Genomic DNA, 19,676 nt, shown 5'->3' with positions numbered 1-19,676 from the left:
TAATGAGTCCTAAAAGTTGATTTACAACCTTTCCCTTTCTGTGGAGATATTTTGTTTGTAATCAAGAAATAAAGCTTGCCTGAAGATCAGAAGATAGAGCCAGCCACAGAGTTAAACATAGAGGTCAGGCAGTGGTGGCACACACCTTTAACTTAGCACTCAGGAGGCAGAGGCAGAGATCTGTCTGGATTTCTGTGAATTCAAGGCGACATGAGATTAATTCAGTATAAAAGAGAAACAGAGCCAGGCAGTGGTGGCACACATCTTTAATCCAAGTACTAGGAAGGTTGAGACAGGAAGTGATATGGTTGGGCAGGGAAAGGAATATAAGGCAGGGGCGGGAGGGGAGACAGGAACTTGCGCTCTTCCAGGCTGAGGAGTTGGTGAGGTAAGAGGTGGTGGCTGTGGCTTGCTCTGCTTCTCTGATCTTTCAGCTTTCACCCTGATATCTGGCTCGGGGTTTTTATTAAGACCAATTAGGATTTGTTCAACACTTTCTACATATGGCAGTTGCACCTCTAACTTCTCATCCCATGTTCTACCATTCCCTCAAATTCAGTTTTTCTAAAATCAAAATTAGTGTTTCCTTGAACACAATGATCATGCTGCCAGTTCCCAGTTTCTGTTGGTGATGCCATCATTTCCCTCGTTATTTGTGTGCAAAGATTTAGTGGCCTTTATTGGGTAGAAGACATGTCCTCTGACTCCTAGTCAGATCTGTTTACATGACACTGGAAAGTAGGTCTATATTTTAAAATAGGTCATGGATGAGTTGTGAAAAAACATTTTGTTTAAGACAACATACCAGATTAGTTAATACCCAGTAAAATTTCACACCCTGCTTCTAGCCTAATTAAATGAGAAGATGTGAAAGTAAAGAAAGATGCTTGGTTTTATCAATAAAACTAGCAGAAAGGAAAAGAAAAAAATAGAATATCTATGTGAAAGAAAATCAAGACTTGGTGTCTCCCTTGAAGAAGACATGAAGATTTTATTTAAATTGCTGACTTACACAATGCAGGCTATAGATCTTTACACTTTTGTACATCACAGTGAATTGAGCTTATGATTTTGAAAATGAGGCAGGCTCATTCTTTTATTGTTTCTTTCTATTTGGTGCCTCTTCTAGACAGAGCTTATCCCAGAGATGGAATACCATGAGCCTCTATTCACGATGCAACTTGAGATAGGGACTCTTGGTATCCTGGGGCTGAGCCCATGGAAAGTGGCAGCAGCTCAATGAAAAAAATTCTTGAGATTATAATAACATAATTTCCCCCTTTCCCTTCCTCACTCTAAACCCTACCATTTACTCCTCTTTGCTCTCCTCCAAATTCATAGCCTCTTTTTCCATTAGTTGTTATACCCCCGCCTCTGTGTGTGTTCCTAAAGAGAACTTGCTTAGTTTGTATGTTAGTTGTGTGCACATATTTTCAGGGCTGATCATTTGGTATTGGATACCATTGTACTGATACCCAGGATACCCTGGGAAGACTGTTTTCCCACTCTCAATATTCCTTAGTTGCCTGTACTCCTTCGTTCAGGATTGAAGCCTCCTGCACTATGCCGCCCCATCCACATTAGCATGTCTATTGTTACTGTGCTTGTTCAGGCCACATTTAGTCATTCTTGTTGGAGTGACTTTATGGGTGTAGCTTCTGCCATTCCTTGGAGACACAATCTCACAGCAAACTCCAGGTTCTGGCTCTTACAGTCCACTCCATCTTCCATAGAGATCTCTGAGCCTTAGGTACATAATTTGCCTCATGGATATATCAGTTGGGACTGGGTTCCACAACTCTTGTTTTGATTTTTTTTTTTTGTAACGGTCTCTGTTGCAAAGAGGAAATTTCCAAGGAATTCCAAGAAAAATGAGGGGTGAGGACTACTTTTATATGTGGGTATAAGGCGAAATACTGAGAATGCAGTTAGGGATTATGCTGGTCTAGTAAAGTGGTGGTTGTGGCTTCTGCAAGGTGCATGACTTCACTAGTCTAAATTTAAGGTCCAATGAGCTGAAGAGGAGAGATTGGAGAATTTGAAGAGTGAAGAACACATCCAACCATTGTCTTAATTCTACGTCACCAATCACAGGTGAAGAAAGAATTAAAAGTAACCAAGTAATTCATGTTTTCTCTCATGTATGGAATCTAGGTTTGAAAAAAGAAAAAAAAAAGGCATGGAATTAGAAAGGGGAGCATTGGGTGGGAGGGGAGAGCAGTTGTAGGAGAAAGGAGACAACAAGGGACTGTGGGAAATAAATCGGATCAAAGCACGCTGTCTACACATGAAAATGCCACAAGGCACCCCTTTCTTTTGTGCAACTACGATATGCTAACGAAATGGAATGATGTAGCATGAATCTTAAATGTACTTACTAATCAAAGCAAACCTGAGCCGGGTATTAGGGTGAACGCTAGAAGACCAGAGAGGCAGCACAAGCCACAGCTAACCTCACCTGACCAACTTCTCAGCTGATCTTGTTTCCTCAGTTTGGAAGCCTCTGTGTCCTCATATCTGAATGGCTCTCAGCTTTTGGCTGGTTAAGCATTCAGGCCTTTGAGCAGCAGTTCAGCTGAGATCCATTTGTATGAGGACACAGAAGCTCCCAGTATGAGGAAACAGGATCAGCTGAGGAACTGGTGAGGCGAGGTGGCTGTGGCTTGTTCTGCTTCTCTGATCTTCCGGCATTCACCACAATACCTGGCTCAGGTTTGCTTTTATTAATAAGTACGTTTAAGATTCATGCTACAGAATGATTAGACTTATATATGTGCATCTGGGTCCACACTGCTGTGGTTTTGTCTTTAAAAAAATGGGCTATACCATTCTACTTTCTTACAGAAATGTATTGGTGCTAGAGACACCATCACCTGCAGGTAGTCCGTCACAGAAGGCTCTCTTTCTATGGCAGTGTCACATTTCTTGTTACTCTCCAATGAGGATAGGACAAGAATGCTGATGTAATGGAAAGCATGTCAGTAAACAAGAGCCACCTGATAGGAAGTGTTTGTATGAATTTGGATAAAGTTACCTTAATCATTCCTACCTACTGTGAACACAATATTTTCGCAAGATAGCAGGCCAGATCTTGGGGATCTGTAACACAGCATGACAAAGTCATACCCATCATTTCAGACATAGCCAGTGCTGGAGAGGGCTTCTTTTATGTTTGTTTCGTATTCTGCAGAGTAATCTGGCCATTTCTAGCTTTCAATTCTCTTCATGTGTAATGGGAGAAGGAAATAATTATAAAATTAGCAAAAATCATATGCTTGAGAATTCACTGTAGTTCTATTACTAGGCAACTAAGATCATATCCACTGCTGAAAATTACTGATGGATGCTGAGTGCCTCCTATGAGCCACAGACCTTGCCAAGCATTGACTTGACTTAGATCTTTCAATTCTGGTCACAACCCCTAGAGGGAGGGATTTATCTCATCTTAAAGATGAGAAAATAGATTTGGCAACAAGGATAAATAGCTTTAATAATATAGCCCATAACAGTGATAATGAAACCATTGTCCCCCAGTCTGTGTAGGAGATTAATTCCTTATTTACAAAATTACGTTAATTACAGTAACCACCAATTTAGGTTGGAAAAGGCTTAATTAAAGTTTTAGTATATATTGTACTATTAGCAGTATAAAGCTCACTGGTACTAAAACCTAAGGAGGCTCAAGTTCCTTCTATCAAATGGCATGGTATTTGCACATAGCCTATTCTAAGGAGTCTCTTATAATGCCCACCACAATACAATACCTAATGTATCATCATCTAAAAGATTTCCACAGTGTGTATTTTTAGGAGGATAAATGAGAAGGAAAGTTTGTACATCTTAAATACAGAATGCAACCAACGTAGGACTAACTACCTAGTAGGGAAAGTGTGGAGTGTGAAATGTCCAAATAACTAGTGCTGTAGAAAAACTGAAATGCTGGGAGGCTATAGCAGGTGCACACATACCTATATTCAACTGCATTACGTATTGGCATGTGGCAAATTCAAGAAATACTCTAAAAAATATAAGCCCATGGTATCCTAATGAAGAGGACACTGTAATTGCTCTCATTTTCATAGGGAACTGGAAAGAGGCCCTAAAAGATTAAGTTCCTTCTCCAAGTCACAAGTCTACTACTGGTAGAACCAAGTTTCAAAACTAGGCACACATGTTTCAGAATATGTGATCTTTACCACTCACTCAGCCTGCCTAAAACATGACTCAAGACTTCAATCTTTAACTCCTACATCCAAGCTACCATCATTAGTGTGCTCTTATGTCACTCTTTCCAACAGCAAAAAAAAAATTGTAATTAAACCACAGAAAATAAGAACAGAAATATTGATTCAAACAAGTGTTTGGGAATGCTTGTCCCTTTGTTATTTTAACCTTTTGGTGAACTGTATTTGAATATCTGTGTAGATTAGGAAATAAAGTAGACTACAGAAAATTACATTATTGACATATATTTTTTGTGGTTCTATTGCTTAATCAATAAGTGATCTCAAAGAAATCAGTCCTCTGTCAAAACATACAGAATTGAGTAAATTAGAGTGCTTCTACTAGTAGTGGTCAATAATGAATATTCTGGTAAGCTTGAAAATTATTCCAATCTGTGCAGAACCACAGAGTTCCTACATGGCAATCTTTATTTTAATGTGAAAATGCTTTTTTATTTATAATTGCTGGTCTATTCTGTGGTTTTGAACATTTACTAACGATGTAAAACAATAGCCCAACACTAGAAGGTTCCTTTTAATCTTACTATATTTATTATTATTAAATGGTAAAAGTATGCTATCACTTTTATGATGTCATCTTAAACTTGAAAAAGCTTAGACCACTTATTAAAAAACCCTGGGTGATTAAAAAAAAAAAAACAAGATTGACATTAAAAAGGAGGCCTGTAATGATAGTCCTCTTGTGGCTTTATGTAGCAGTCTGAAGTGAATTCAGTAATAATTACGGTCACATCTTAATCACTTGCCTTTTCCTGTTTATTAACCTTGGGAAGAAACATATTGTTAGAGTCATCTTTAATTCATATGAAAGATTAATCCCTTTCCATTCCATCCAAGACCTCAAAATACGGATGGAGAATGTAAGTTTAGATCATGGACTGTGTTCTGGAGGCATTTATACATGAAAAATCAGGCACTCCTACTAAAAGCTCACTACCCTCATCACACACTAGCATTCAGGGCCTCCTGGAACCTTCTCTAGAAGGAACTTAGACATGCACCCCCCACCAAGGCAGCTGATCTCAGAACCTGCTACAACTAGCCAGAGGTGAAGCTGTCTAGACCAGCCCATTTGAAAAGAAAATAACAGAAAACAAGATACTCACCAGCTAGTCTGAATTTCTCATCCCTGGAGGGTATTCTGTGGAAAGTTGGAAAAGATTATTTAAAATAGCTCTCACATGTTAGCCAGGAACAAATACTTACTGCCTCTGAACAGGATGGTTATAAACAAGAATTAGTTTTGTAAAAAAACAAAACTAAAAATCAAAAAGAGCAGTGACATAAGATCAGCTTTTCAAACCCTCATTAGCTGGAGCTATGTTCTCAAACACAGCTTTCAGCAATGCCATCAGGTTTAGGTTCAGCCACTTGTGTCTGATAGACAAAGGGAGGAATCTGGAAGATTTCTCTCCCTTACTTTTGAGATGCCTCTGAGTCACACAGTCCCCAGCGCATCCAAAGCTGAAGAGATGAGCTCTTTTATCCCAATCCTGCATTTCTGTTTTTCATCCTGAGTGTGGAGAGGCAGTTCACCAGTGCTATTAGCAAAGGGTCAGTGACATTAGTAGAGTTGACACAGGAAATGTGCCCAAATCAAAATTGGTTCAGGTTCCACTTTTTATGAAGTTTGGGCATTACTTGCCTAAATTCAATTTGTATAATTCTTACCTGACATATTGCTGAAATGTGGCAGTAGGCTGAGGGTTGTGCTTAGACCAATATTATTCTTAATTTTAACTATGTTGCAGGTTGACAGTTTGTATGTGTAAATATTTAGTATGTTTGTGGTATGTGTTCATGTGCCTATGTGAATCTGTGTCTGTGGGTTTCATGTTTTCCTCCAAGCTTACTTCTTGAGACAGCGTCTCCCACTAATCCAGAGCACATCAGTTTAGGTGAGGACACAGTTGGCTACCATACCCAGCTTCTTTGTGAGTCTGGGGATATAAGCCCAGATCCTCATGCCTGTATGGCAGGCAATTAATGACTGAACCATCTCTCCAGCCCCATAAAAGTTATTAAAAAAACTACTAGTAGTCTATAGCACATTAGAATAACTAGAGTTTACATTGCTTTATTCTATAAAGAAAAAGATAGTAGCTCAATTTCCCGACACAAAAATGACAAATGTTGAAGAAGAGAAGAAATCCTGATTATCTTGATTTTATCATTATATGACATGATCCAATGAACTATTGCCACTCTATGCTGTAATTGTATAAAATAGAAAATTAGGATGATAATAAAATGAAAATTAAAGTATATGTAGCTTCTATGTTTATATATATATATATATATATAATTGTATATTTAAAATATTTGATAAATAAACACAATGCTTGGAGATTCTAATTCTATAGAATTTGACTGTGAACTACTTTTCTGACCAGTCCACAGACATCTACTCTTAGGAATCAACTTGGTTCATTTCTATCCTTGTGGGCCATGTGTTTGCAGCTTCTAGTTACCAAAAAATGCACTGACACTTTTTCCCTTACTTTCTTTTTGTGTGAGTACTTCTAAACAACTGTGGACATTAGTGACATGGGTCTGCCAACCATGTGGATTAGTGTTTGCATACAACTAGTGAGAGAGCTGAAGACTGGTTCAGTGGCCAAAACTGAGTGAATACTGCTGTAAGCCAGAGGCTGGGCGACGTAATGTCAGCAAAGGAAGTTTGCAAGACAAAGGCACAGCTCAAGAAGTAAACTGAGAAACATTAAGGGCACATTCAATGCACATGGCGTTTCCATATAACCCAAGCATGATTCCACTTATCTGGAAAGCTCCTAGCCTCACATGGGGAGTGCTGTTCTTTCTTTGATCTTTAAAGAATCCTATGCGACTTCTGAACTATTTCAGCTGCCAGTTTTGTCACTGATAAATGAATAATTAATCTTTGGAAAGATATTAAACATTTCTGAATAATCATGGTGGAAGCCTGAATTTCCCAGGCTCTAGAGGAAATGATAGAATTAATGGTGGTGGTGTTTCTGAACAGGGGTTTGAAGAGTTAGCTCCCCACTACCAACTTTTCCATTTGTGGTGAGACCTACAATGTTGTAGCTTGGAAATAAAACACTTGGAACGTATACTGTTCTGAACTCTGAATGGACCTCTAACATGAGTGAAAAATCAACATCTACTTTGTAAGTCACCAAGCCTTGTTGGTAGTATAGGACTGTTCAGTCTGAGGTGACATACATTGTCATTGACATAATAATACATACCAGTGGTTCTCAATCTGTGGGTCATGACCCCATTGGGGGTCAAATGATCTTTTATGGGGTCACAAAATCAGATATCCTGTATATCAGCTAGTTACATTATGATGTATAACAGTAGCAAAATTACAGTGTTGAAGTAGCAACAAAAGAGTTTTGTGGTTGAGGGGTCACCACAACATGAAGAACTGTATTAAAAGGTCCTAGCTTTAAGAAAGTTGATCTATAGTGTAGTGCACTATTTGCATGTTCTTTTATTATTGTCTTTAAGTTTTGTTTACCTTAATTACTTGTCTCTTTAAAGAAAGAATTTATTTATTTTGTTTTATATGTATGACTGTTTTGTTTGCATGTGTGTATGTGCACCATGTGTGTTTGTTTCCCATGGGGTTCAGAAGAGTGCATGGAGTAAGATCTCTTGCAGCTGGAGTTATAGAGGGCTAGCTGCTATGGAAGCCCTGGGAGTTGAATTGGAATCCTCTGTAAGAACAGGCAGTCATTTTAACCACTGAGCCATCTTTCTAGCCCCATATATATTTTAAAATAATCTTACTATATTATTTTCATTGTTTGATCCACCATAAAAATAAAAATTGTCAGGATATCTTAAAATGTGGTGATATTTTGTTTGTGCTCTAACAAATAAAGCTAGCCTAGAGATCAGAGTGTGGTGTTAGCCACTAGAGATCAGGCAGTAGTGGCATACATCTTTAATCCCAGTACTTGGAATATCATGCCTTTGATCCCAGTACTTGGGAGACACACACCTTTAATCCCAGCATTTGGGAGGAGGAAACAGGAAGTGATATTGCTGGGCAGAGAGGAAGTGATAAGGCAGGGTGGAGACAGGAGCTTGGCTCCTTCAGTCTGAGGAGTTGGTGAGGTAAGAGGGGGCTGTGGCTTGCTCCTTTGTCTCTCTGATCTTTCAGCATTTACCCTGATATCTGACTGTTGTTCGAATCTTAGATGGTGCTTCAATAAAATACCCAGAGCCAGATATCAGGGTGAAAGCTCAAAGATCAGAGAAGCAGAGCTGCCAGCCACTAGCTCTTACCTCTATGAAATCCTCAGCCTAAAGAGAGTGAATTCCTGTTTCCTCACACCTTATATACCTTTCTCTGCTCTGCCATATTACTTCCTGGGATTAAAGGCATGTGTGCTTCCCAAGCAAAGGCATGAGATCTCAAGTGCTGGGATTAAAGATATGTGCTACCACTGCCTGGCTCTGTTTCTCTCCTATACTGGATTAATCTCATGTAGCCTAGTGTGGCCTTGAATTCACAGAGATCCAGACAGATCTTTGCCTCCTGAGGGATAGGATTAAAGGTGTGTGCCACCATTGCCTGACCTCTATGTCTGATCTAATGGCTGACTCTGTCCTCTGATCCTCAAGCAAGTTTATTAGGGTACACAATATATCAGCACATTTGACTCTGGGTTTTTATTATCAAGACCAATTAGAATTTGTGCTACATTAAAACATATCAGAATGGATTAATGGATGGATATTTGATATATACCTCCCCTCCATGATGCTTTCATTGCCCGCCTGTTGATTTCATCAGTCCTGAATAGTTTTCCTCTACAGTCTTTATGTGACCCCTTCCCAAAGAAAAGGATGGGGACTTTCCTGGTCTCACTACTGTCTCTAGACCTTTATCACACCCTCACACTTTCAACATCCCTGCTCAGAAACTTAGCCCACTTCATATGCCACTAGATCCTATTTGACTCTTTCTGGCCATGAACCTCCCTTGATTCCCAAGACACTGTTTCCTCATGTAATCTCCCAGAATTGGAGGAAGAGCCAATTATCAGTTTACTACCCATCTTTCTTCAACACAACTCTGGTAATGAATCTTGATGATTTGTTTATGCAGACAAGTCTACCCAATGACTGTATGACTCAGGTCCTTGACTTTCTTGTGTCTCACATAATTGCCCTTGCCTCCCACCCACTGTATTCACCCCTGCCATATTCTGGGTCTTGACATTGTGAATTCTTGCCTAGCTTTCTAGTCTCAATTTCAGACACATAAATCTCAGTGTATTGCTGCCTTGCCCCTCCCCCTTTCTCCTGGACTGTACTTTCTTTTCTCTTTTTATTTTCTTTCTTTATGTCTTTCCTTTATTTTCTCTCCCCTCCCTTTTCTTCCTTGCTTCTTTTTTCTCTTCCTTTACCCTTCTTCCTTTTCCTTTCCTCTTTCGTTTTCTCCTCCCCTACTTCCTTCCCCTTCTCACTTTTTCTTCCTTCCTTCTTTTCCAGTTCTTTCCTTCCTTCCTCCCTCTCTGCTTTTCTCTCTTTCTTTCTCTCTCTTCCTTCCTTTCTTTTTTCTTCCCTCTTCAGTACCCAGAAGGCTGAACCTCTTTCTCTCCAGCCCCCCTTTGTTCACTGCCCCTTTCTTAGCTTCAGTTCTGTGGTACATACACGTAATAACCTCCTTTCCCACTACCTCAGATCATTTGCCCATCTCTCCAACCATTATGTAGGCTGAGCAAAACTCCAAGCCTACTAAGTCCAACTCTTTACATATTATTCAGCTGTGCCAGCGTCTGACTAGAGTGGAAGAAACACATGGATCAGGTGGCCAAAGTTCATGATCACTAATCTCTAGTGGGCTCTGAGTGCTGTGCTGGGACCAACTTATGCTCCAAGGATCTCTGTCCTTCTACACTATAGAAGGTATGGACCATATTATACCTTCTCTGTTCTTCCTCTTCTTTTTTTTATCTTACTGGAAAAAAATCAAAATGCTCAAAAGGCAAATCCTGTGTCCTGCTGCAACAGATCTACCAGCCTGAACACTTGCCTTTGAGGTTTCTGCCTTCTCTCCAGGTACAAAGCATGGATTCTCTTTGCTCTGTCTGAGGCCATCGTTGTATACCATTTACCACTTCAAACTGGAAGGATAGTGTTTCTGTAGTTTTTCTCTCTCTCTTGAAATAAATTATCTCCAGTTATAGGACAACATATGCTATAATGCCACATGTTATAAAAGAAAGTCTTTATTTCACTTGACTACACTTTAGTTTGGAGTCAGCCTACACGTTGCACAGTGGCAGTTTCTGTCATACCGTTCCATGCTGCAGAATTCATCAGTCATTGCTAAGTTCTTATCTCACTTTCAGACAAGCAGGTTTTGATGCACATGATAACTAGCTTTCCTGAAATCCACTGTCTCTAGGCTCTTACTCCCCCATTCCAATAGATGTTTCTTCTTAGCTGTTCCTCTCCCTCTCCTCAGCATCACACAGAAATGCTTCTAAACCAAGTGTGTTCCCTGCACACACCCAGTTTTGGCAGATTCACTGGAACCTTTGCTGTGACTGGCATTTGTACATTATTGCCAGAATCATTGCCTCAAATTCCAACTGCTTTAAGATAGATGTGTGATACAAACTAGAAGTTGAACATACCAAAATCCACACTGAATGCCTTGCCATTGATTTTACTCTCAATTTTGTCTAGAATCTGACCCCTTTCACTAGCTCCACTTCTAATAGTTTAGCTCAATGGCATCATTTTTCACTTGATTTTAATTAATAATTAATTAAAATTTCAAATCCTTTTACATACCAACCACAGATCCCTCCTCTCCTCCCTCCTCCTGTCCCCAGTCTTTCCCCCACCCCCTGCCCACTCTCCATTCCCACCTCCTCCAAGGCAAGGTCTCCTGTGGGGAGTCAGCAGAGTCTGGTACATTCAGCTGAGGCAGGTCCAAGCCCCTCCTCCCTGCACCAAGGCTGTGCAAAGGTATCCCACCATAGGCACTTGGGTCCAAAAAACTGGCTCATAAATCAGGGATGGATCCCGATCCCACTGCCTGGGGGTTCCCCTAAACACTTCAAGCTAAACAACTATCTCGCCTATCCAGAGGGCCTAGACCAGTACCATGGGGGCTCCACAGCTATTGATCCAGTGTTCATGTGTTTCCACTAGTTTGGTTGGCTGTCTCTGTACGTTTTCCCATCATGATCTCAATGTCCCTTGCTCATAGAATCCCTCCTCTCTCTCATCAATTGGACACCTGGAGCTCAGCCTGGCACCTGACTGTTAATCTCTGCATCTGCTTCCATCAGTCACCGGATGAAGGCTCTATGATGACAGTTAGGGTATTCACCCATCTGATCACCAGAGTAGGCCAGTTTAGCCACCCTCTCAACTATTGCCAGTAGTCTAAGGTGGGGTCATCCTTGTGGATTCCTGGGGGCTTCCCTAGCACTCTGTTTCTCCCTATTCCCATGATGTCTTCATTTATCATAGTATCCCTTTCCTTGCTCTCCCCACTCTTTCCCTGTTTCAGCGCAAAACTCCTGTTCCCCTCTGTTCTCATCCCCCATCCCTTGCCCTCCATTACCCATCCTCACCGCCAGTTTGCTTATGTAGATCTCATCCATTTCTCCTTTGCTGGATGAATCATGTGTCCCTCCTAGGTTTCTCCCTAATAGCTAGTCCCCCTTGAGCTATGCAGTCTGGTTATCCTATGCTTTACATCTAGTATCCACTTATGAGCGAGTACATACCATGCTTGTCCTTCTGAGTCTGGGTTACCTCACTCAGGATGTTATTTTCTAGTTCCACCCAATTGCCTGCAAATTTCATAATATCATTGTTTTTTACTGCTGAGTCATACTCCATTGTATATATGTGCCACATTTTCTTTATCCATTCTTTGGTTGAGGGGCATCTAGGTTGTTTTCAGGTTCTGGCTATTACAAATAATGTTGCTATGAACATAGTTGAGCGTGTGTCCTTGTGGTATGATTGAGCATTTCTTGGGTATATGCCCAAGAGTGGTATAGCTGGGTCTTGAGGTAGATTGATTTCCAATTTTCTAAGGAACCACCATACTGATTTCCAGAGTGACTTGTAGTTGGAAAATTTCCTGTGTCCCACCCAGTCCCATAGTCGCTCAGACACAATTAAACACACAGAAGCTTGTATTACTTACAAACTGTATGGTCTATGGCAGGCTTCTTGCTAGCTAGCTCTTATAATTTAATTTCTTTCTTTATTTCTTCCTTGACCCATTGGTGATTCAGCTGTTCATTGTTCAGCTTCCATGAGATTGCAGGCTTTCTGTAATTTTTGTTGTTGTTGAAATCTAACTTTAAGCCATGGTGGTCTGATAAAAAAATTCCATGTTTTTTTTTTTGTATCTGTTGAGATTTGCTTTATGACCAAGCATGTGATCTATTCTAGAGAAGGTTCCATGGTGTGCTGAGAAGAAGGTATTTTTTTTACGTGTTAGGTTGGAATGTTCTGTAGATCTCTACTAAGTCCATTTGAGTCATAACATCTGTTAGTTTCCTTATTTCTCTGTTACGTTTCTGTCTGGCAGACCTGTCCATTGGGGAGAGTGGGGTGTTGAAATCTCCCACTATTAGTGTATGGGGTTTGATGTGCAATTTAAACTTTAGTAATGTTTCTTTTACAAATGTGGGTGCCCTTGTATTTGAGGCATAAGTATTCAGAATTGAGACTTGATCTTGGTGGATTTTCTCTGTGATAAATATGTAATGTCCTCCCCGATCTCTTTCAATTGGTTTTAGTTTTAAGTCTACTTTGTTAGATAATTAGGATAGCTATACCAGTTTGCTTTTTAAGTCCATTTGATTGGAAAGTCTTTTCCCAGCCTTTTACTCTGAGGTAGTGTCTGTCTTTAAAGTTGAGATGTGTTTCTTGTATGCAGCAGAAGGATAGATCCTGTTTTCGTACCCATTCTGTCAGCCTGTGTCTTTTTATAGGCAAATTGAGACCATTGATATTAATGGATATTAATGACCAGTGATTGTTAATTCCTGTTATTTTTTGTTGGTAGTGTTGTGTGTTTCCCTTCTTTGGTATTTGTTGATGTGGGGTTATCTATTGCCTGTGTTTTCATGATTATATCTAACTTCCATAGGTTAGAATTTTCCTTCTAGTGCTTTCTGTAAGGCTGGATTTGTGGATAGGTATTGTTTAAATCTGATTTTATCATGGAATATTTTGTTTACTCCATCTATGATGATTGAGAGTTTTGCTGGATAAAATAGTCTGGGTTGGCATCCATGGTCTCTTAGTGTGTGTATAACGTCTGTCCAGGACCTTCTGGCTTTCAGAGTCTCCATTGAGAAGTCATTAGAAGTCTCCATTAGAAGTGTTATTCTAATGGGTCTGCCTTTATAGGTTACTTGGCCTTTTTCCTTTTCAGCTCTTAATATTTTTTCTTTATTCTGTATGTTTAGTGGTTTTATTATTATGTGGCAAGGGGATTTTTTTTTTATCCAGTCTATTTGGTGTTCTGTAAGCTTCCTGTATCTTCATAAGTATTTTCTTCTTCAGATTGGGAGAGTTTTCTTCTATGATTTTTTGAACATATTTTCTGTGCCTTTGAGTATTGGTATTCTTCTCTTTTTTCTATCCCTTTTTTTCTTAGGTTTGGTCTTTTCATAGCATCCCAAATTTCCTGGATGTTTTGTGTTATGACTTTCTTGGCTTTAATGTTTTCTTTGACTGGCAAATCCTCTATTGTACTTCAATGACAGAGATTCTCTTCCATCTCTTGCATTCTGTTAGTTATGCTTGCATCTGTAGTTCCTGCTTGTTTACTCAGATTTTCCATTTCCAGCATTCCCTCAGTTTGTGTCCTCTTTATTGTCTCTATTTGGTTTTTACATCTTGAACTGTTTCCTTTACCTGTTTAATTGCTTTTTCTTGGCTTTAAGGGATTTATTGATTTCTTCCAATTTTTTGTTTGTCTTTTCCTCGATTTCTTTAATGGAATTTTTCATTTCCTCTTTAAAGGCCTCCATCATCTTCTTAAAGTAATTTTTATTTCATCTGCTTCTTCTGCATTGGGATGTTCAGGTCTTGCCAATGTAGAACCACTAGGTTCTGATGGTGCCATGTTGGTATTTATGTAGTTGACTGTATTTTTGCACTGGTGTCTACCCATCTCTTCCTCCACTGGGTGCAAGCAGTGTCTGTGTCTGAGGGAGCCTCTCTTGGTCTAATGGGAACTCTTGGTCTAATTAGGGCTCTTGGTCCACTTGGTGTTGATGGATGCTGTGTCTCAGGGAGCAGCTCTTAGTCTAATAGGCGCTAATGGGCTCTGTCTTAGGAAGCAGCTATTCCCAATCGGTACAAGGTGGGCTTATGGTTCCTGTGGTCATTGTTCCCAATTGGTGCAGAGTGGGCTTATGGGTCCTGTGGTCAATGATGTCACAGGGGATGGTCGTCTTGGTGAGGGTGCAGGGGAGAGGCAGCTGCCTGGTCCCTGGGGCTCCAATGCCTGGGGCAAGGGGCATGGAATATGCCCCTAGGGCCTAGGGGTTTGAGACCTGGTCTGTTCAGTCCAGAGATGGGGCTTTACCTGTTCCCAATCAGTGCAGGGTGTACTTATGGGTCTGGGGGTCACTGATATCACAAGGAATGGTTGTCTTAGCGAGGGGGCCTTTTTTTAAAAAAAAAACAAAAAACTGTTACCTTTTCCTTTCCATCCTTATTTTCCTAGTCTACTTTCTACTGAACCTAGAAATGTTACATTCTAATGAAAGTGTTAGGCTTTCTCTTTGTGTAAAACCTTGCTCCATGTTTCTCTATTTATTGTTTGTTCCCTCTCACATTTAGCATTTTTGTATTTTCTCTGTAATTCTAGGTATTTCTCAAATATATTTATTGTTTCAATTGAAAAACTTCACTCCCACAAGCCTGAATAAATAATTTTTAATAGCATCCTATTCTTGTTTGGTAGGTATAATCGTCTCTTGACTCTGTGATGGTATTAATTATCATTCTTTAAAACATTTCTTTTTAATTTTCTGCTTACTTTATTTAGATATTTATATTCTATGATTATTCTTAGTAATTTTTCTGAATACTTTTGGTTATCTTTTTTTTGTTTAAGAAAGAAGTATTATTATCTTGAGTTCATTTTCTGTGCCGTTGGTGTACCTCATGAACAGTAGAATAGGAGCCTGGAGTTTGGCTACACAGAGTTTATGGACTGGTATGCTCAAATTGAACTTGAGTGAGAAGAAATCAGTTTTCATGCCCTAGGTCCCCAAAAGATTGAAGAAAGAGAATTTTTGAAAGTTTGGCCATGCTTCAGTGAGTACATGGGCAATGCAAATTGGAATCGGTACATTATTCTTTGGTTGGGGGGGGGGGTCAGAGTGAGAGGATGACCCTGAGAGGAATGGGAAGTGAGAGTGATTGGGATGCACTGTATGAAAGTCTCAAATAACTAATAAAAATACCATGCTGGGGAAAAATGAAGTAAACCAAGTCCATACAAGCGCTTCAGAGATTTCTTTAGGGCTTCTACCTAAAGGAGGTAGATGTTGAATGTTCAGTTTCCACCATCCAGGAACACAACCTGGTGAGCTGTGCCAGAGGCAGACTTCATTTACATGTCCCTGTTTTCATCTTCCTCTCTGTTCTTGACATAGCTTCATTATTGCCCCTAACAGTACATCCTAAGCTCAAACTTTCTCATGTTGTTACCACCATCCATCTTCTTTCAGAAACTCATCAGCAGTCTTTTATGTCCCTATTCCCTCTGTCTTTCTCAGTCTGACTAGGAGATCTTTATTTGCATTCTTTTCTTGTTTAACAGCATAGAATGCTTGGCTATATTGCCAGTTTGGTGAGATAGCTCTAGCTGTCTGTTAGTTTGGTGTGGGGTTGTTGTTACAGTAAATGAGAATGTATTTTTCTTTGTGAGTTTTCAATTCGGGGAGCATGGTATGATCCCCTTGGATTTTGCTCTATAGAAAGACTACTCTTGGCCGGGCGGTGGTGGAGCATGCCTTTAATCCCAGCACTCGGGAGGCAGAGCCAGGCAGATCTCTGTGAGTTCAAGGCCAGCCTGGACTACCAAGTGAGTTCTAGAAAAGGCGCAAAGCAACACAGGGAAACCCTGTCTCGAAAAACTGAAAAAAAAAAAAAAAGACTACTCTTTTCATCTATATAAAGTACAAGGGCAATGTTGCTTGTTATCTACTTAAAGTTCATTTTTATTGTGAAGATGACATTTGCTATGTTTAGCAATGAAACCTATATGAAGATAGATCAGCTGGACAGGATTCTGTTCAACAGTGTTGGAGAAAGCAACTGTTTTCTGCTGTAGGATAATCCTTCTGTACCCTGTGAAGATGTGTTGCTCCCATTGTTAATAAAAAGCTGACTGTAAGATGGCTAGGCAGGATTTTCATGGCAGAGAGAATGCTGAGGAGAAGGGGAGAGTTGGAGGAGATGCCATGAGATACAGAATGAGCAGGATGGGAAATGTGTAGATGAGGTAAGTGAGCCTCAGGGCAGCACATAGATTAATATAAATGGGTTAATTTAACTTATAAGAACTAGCTAAAAACAAGCCTATGCTATCAGCTGAGTATTTATAATTAATATTAAGTCTCTGTGTGGTTATTTGGGGAGGGCTGGAGGGACAGAGCTGGCAAGTGGTCCTCTATGGAACATGACAAAATGTGTTCAGCAAACCCAAGGTTTGTTTTCCTTAGATGACTTCATGGTGATTGTTCACTGCGGGTCATTTCATTACTTGAACAGCTCCTTGCTGTTTGTTTCATGTGTGTCATTCATCAACACCCTCCCCACTCCAACACAAGATGACTAGAACATTTTCAGACCACAGTGGTTTCTGCTGGGCTAGGTATGGTGATATTTTATTTGTATTAAAATGTTATTTGTATGTTAATAAATAAAGTTGCCCGGGGGTCAGAGCTATTAGCAAGCCATAGGAAAGCAGGGCAGTGGTAGCGTACGCTTGTAATTCCAGCACTTAGTAGGCAGAGCTGGGTAAGTCTCTGTGTGTTCAGGGATACAGCCATTATTGGATACACATGCCTTTAATCTTAATACCAATCATGGAAAACCTGGAGGCCTATACAGACAGGCTGTGAGGAGGCGGTCATGTGGTTGGGTTTACAACCAATGAGAAGGCAGGACAGGAACTCTATATAAAGACTTTAACACAGGGGTAGCTCTGGTTCGGAGAGGTAGGACCACTGCAGGAGGAAGGGTAAGGTTTTGGCTCTTGGCTCTGACCTCTTGGCTTTCTTCTTTGCATTGGTTCTGTGTTTATTGTTTGATGGGAAGGTTGGATACATCTACATTTGGCGCCCAACGTGACAAGAATTCATTAAAAACCGATTGGCTTGGCTTGGCGGCAGGTCCGGTTTCCAGCCTGGGCTTGGGCTGCCTAGCTTGGGCCCAGGCCTGACTGACCCGCAGCTGGAACTGCTACAAACAACTCAGACCTGCCCCGCTGAACAGGGCCCCTGCCTGTAAAGCCAAGGCTTGACTCGGCTCAAGCGGCTACACTTTCTCTCTCTCTCTCTCTCTCTCTCTCTCTCTCTCTCTCTCTCTCTCTCGCTGGATTCACACCTCGAACACCAGGTGGCTGTGAAATTCCCTGGGATCCTACTGTTCTACCCAGACTTGGTAAGTCAATTAACATATCTATTTAAAAGAGAATTTTTTTCTACATTAAAAAAAAATGGGCTTTATGTGTACATTGGAAGAAAATTGGGCTTTGTTTGAAATTTTAGGCACTCTGACAATGGAACAACTATATGAAAAGATTAATATTGATCGAATTATTCAGTTTATTACTTTTCTTATCCTCATTTTACTATTTAAAAAGATCGTCAACTTAAGTGCCAGGATAACAGTCTTAGAAAAACTTGTTAAACCGGTAAAAATGAATTATAGAGAAATTCAAATTCAGACAGAAGAAATAAATAGTGAAGTTGTTTCAAAATTGGATCGTAAGGTTACAGAAAGAAAGCCAGTTTTCACACAATCACCCTTAATTTATCCAGTAGCCGTACAGCAGCTACCTGATGAAGAGAATGAACAAAATACTTGGGTTCCAGTTGAAATGTTAGACTTACGAAGATTTAAGGAGGCAATAGCATCTTATGGCATGCACTCCCCATATGTAAAGCAAATGTTAAACACCTGGTCAACTTGTAATAGGATTATACCAAAGGACTGGCGGGAATTGGCACAGGCTGTTCTTGAACCCGGACAAAATCTCCAGTGGAAAATGTGGTTCAGTAATGAGGCTAAAAATATAGAAAGACAATGGAGGGATAGCGGAATACAAGTCTGCCAGGATCAGCTTATTGGCGAAGGCCAATATGCTTCAGTACAAACACAATGTTCATATGATGTCCAAACCCTACTTCTATGTAAAACGGCAGCTTTGAATGCATGGGACAGAGTTGAAGAACCAGGAAAAAAAACTGAGTCATTTACAAAGGTTATACAGGGCCCCAAAGAATCTTTCACAGACTTCTTACAAAGATTGACTTCAGCAGTACAAAAAATGGTCCCGAATTCACAGGCTAGTCAGATAATAATTGAATCTTTAGCCTTTGAGAATGCAAATGCAGCGTGCAAAAGAATAATTAGGCCGTTAAAGGCAAGATCTGCACCTTTGGAAGATTGGATTAGAGATACAGTTAATGTAGAGGCTTATGACCATGATGATATGTGGGTAGGAAAAGCAATTTCAAAAGGTTTGAGCAATGTTAGATGTTTTGGATGTGGAAAGCAAGGACATTTGAAAAGGGATTGTAAACAGGTCATTCCTAGAAATAATGTTTATTCAAGGAACACTGGCAACAGAATGCCCCTTCCTTCTGGAGTATGCAGAAGGTGTGGTAAGGGAAAACACTGGACCAACGAATGTAGATCAACAAGGGACAGACAAGGTAACCCTCTGCCTCGACCTTCGGGAAACTCCCAGAGGGGCCTCAGGCAGGCCCCCACAGTAAATCCAGTTCAAACCTTTCCTGCAGTTGTAGAGGAAACCCCTACTCAAAGCAACTAAATAACCAAATGTCTATTGGAATAAATCATGTTAGTCGAGATGATGAAACAGAGAAAATAGGAAATACAGGAAAAAACATAAAGAAAATTTTTTGGCAAACTTCTATTAATGAACAAAGACCAAAACTAACAATAAAAATAAATGGTGTTTTGTTGTCTGGTCTGGTAGACACAGGTGCTGACATTACCATAATTGCACCAGAATTTTGGCATCCAACTTGGCCTCTTCAGGAGGTAAACATTCAACTCTTAGGAATTGGGACATTATCTAGAGTGAAACAAAGTGTAAGATGGCTTGAATGTATAGGTCCAGAAGGACAGAAAGGAAAATTAAAACCATATATGGCTAACATAGCTATGAAC

Source organism: Peromyscus californicus, unplaced genomic scaffold, assembly GCF_007827085.1.
Source record: "Peromyscus californicus insignis strain IS unplaced genomic scaffold, ASM782708v3 Scaffold_9__1_contigs__length_137607984, whole genome shotgun sequence".
NCBI lineage: Eukaryota > Metazoa > Chordata > Mammalia > Rodentia > Cricetidae > Peromyscus > Peromyscus californicus.
Note: the sequence above shows the minus strand (reverse complement) of the source record.